The 2,196-nt window shown below is 34.4% G+C and overlaps 1 non-coding gene across 1 annotated transcript; it reads left to right on the top strand.

The window, feature by feature from the left end:
• Positions 1-410: 410 nt before the first annotated feature.
• Positions 411-481, top strand: Smp_tRNA_01023_Pseudo_CGA.1.1. Its single transcript has one exon. It is a non-coding gene (tRNA).
• Positions 482-2,196: the final 1,715 nt, after the last annotated feature.

Raw genomic sequence — 2,196 nt, 5'->3', positions numbered from 1 at the left:
GATGGCCGTTTCGTCCTATTGTGGGACTCCACAGCAGTGTGCGAAACTGATAGGTCCTGGGTTCGAATCTCGCAAGGCGGGATCGTGGATGCTCATTGCCTAGGAGTCTCGCGGTAGGACGAAACGGCCATCCAGTGTTTCCAGGTTTTCGATGGTGGTCTAGCTTCAATTGACTCATGATTTCAACTATGAAAACACTAAATTCTCCACAAAACCCCTTCTGATCTATAATCATATGCTCACTAGTGACTGACTTCAGGAGATATTTCCTTGATTTCTAGTGGGAAGCAGTGACCAGTGGAGTTCAACCAAGTCTATTGTAGAGATATCAACTCACTGAAGACAGTTGGTGAACGGTTGCTCAAAATCGTGGATCGGTTGAAGTTAGACATTAACACCATTGGAAGCCGACTCAGTGGTCTAGTGGTTAAGTGCTCTGGCTCGAGACTGGTAGGTCCTGAGTTCGAATCTCGCGGGTGCGGGATCGTGGATGAGTACTGCTGAGGAGTCCCGTAGTAGGACGAGTTGGCCGTCCAGTGCTTCCAGGTTTTCGATGGTGGCCTAGCTTCAATCGACTCATGATTTCAGCTATATAGTTTTACACTTCATTCAGTAATAAACTTCATTATAATGTAATTCAAACAGATAATTCTCATTTCAATAGACAGGAAACATTAACAACGTTTTAGAAACAAAATAGTCAAATCATTTTGCTTCTAAGATTTTATATAGGAATTGTATAGCAATGTCATAGTTAAGTATCTGTAATATTCATTGTCACCCATTTGGAAATGGTTGATTTAGACATTATGACACTATCAAAATCGAAAAAATAAAACAAAACTGGAAGATTGTAATAAAGACATTCGATATTACTTGTTTTAATAAATCAACATATTCATGTCCATAATTTTTTTTGTTTCCAGGATATGCAATAGTTTCGAAAATAGAAGAAAAGTGTATATGATTATGGATTGACCAATAGTAATGTTTCCTTTTATTTTTCCCAAATCCCTATCATCTGATTGGTAGATTAATTATAATAGAAATATTATATTCAAATCAACTTATTTCTTCACCTGTATATTTATTATGTTTAGTTCATTAAAACGTTTTCGGTTTACTCTTTTTTATTAAATTAGAATAAAAGATTGTATTAATTGATTATTCAAATGAAACCTTACATTCTATTTGTAACATACATTTGGTAAGTTATCTAATCAAGAATTTCATGTTTGTTGTCATTGACTATTTTCTATTTTAATCGGAATGGAGTTTATGGAGATTGTAGTAATTTTTAATAATTGAATTCACGAGTTGATGTAAGCTAGATTATCATGGGAAACCTGGAAGCACTGGACGGTCGTTTCGTCTTACTGTGGGACTCCTCAACAGTGCGCATTTATTATTAAATGTTTATTTGTTTGATGTGGTTTACTTACACTGTGATATTAGTAGCCCTTGATTCGAATCATTTTTCTCTACAATTGTTATATCTGGAGCGTTTTGAATTCACTAGTTAGCGAACGCGACAAAGACTTGTGACCAGAGACCGATAACCCGGCTATTCTGACGCGTCCCAGACCCAGCTAACTAGAGTAAGTAGTTCAAGTTGGAAGCGGAAAAAATATATTCCGTAGCAGCCAGAAGCAGAGCAATCGTAAGTGAAAAAAATCAAACGTATAGATACAGCAATAAATTGTCCTTCGGCAGCATTATAAAAAAGCACACTAAAAGATACAACGGACCAATATCGTTTAAGATATTTTATAAGTGGGAAATATGACTCGAAGGTGAAAAGAGAGCTTTTAGCGCGAAAACAAAGAAATTCAAATTTTCAAAATAAACTTACAAAAATAGGTCATTTATCAAGTGAGTTCTGGGGATTTAACATCCCCAACAATAATGAGTAAAACTATAAACAATTTTCAAGTTATGAAAAATCTTGTATCCTGTTACCGTTCAGAATAACAAAATATACTGAATAATCAGTTTAGTTTGTAAAGGATACATAAATCTTTAGAAAAATTAGATAAACAATCAACTAAGTAGACATTCACAAGCGTAGTTGAGTATTTATGTGCATTTCATATACATATTAAATTTACTATTAATTGTATTCAAATCTTTTGTATCATTAAACATCCAAGTTCTTGAACTTCAGATATTCATATTTCCGTCTTTAGATTTATTCTT

Source organism: Schistosoma mansoni, chromosome 4 (genome assembly GCF_000237925.1).
Source record: "Schistosoma mansoni strain Puerto Rico chromosome 4, complete genome".
In the NCBI taxonomy this organism is placed as follows: Eukaryota; Metazoa; Platyhelminthes; class Trematoda; order Strigeidida; family Schistosomatidae; genus Schistosoma; species Schistosoma mansoni.
The sequence above is the reverse complement of the archived record's forward strand: the minus strand, read 5'-3'. Positions and strand labels throughout refer to the sequence as shown.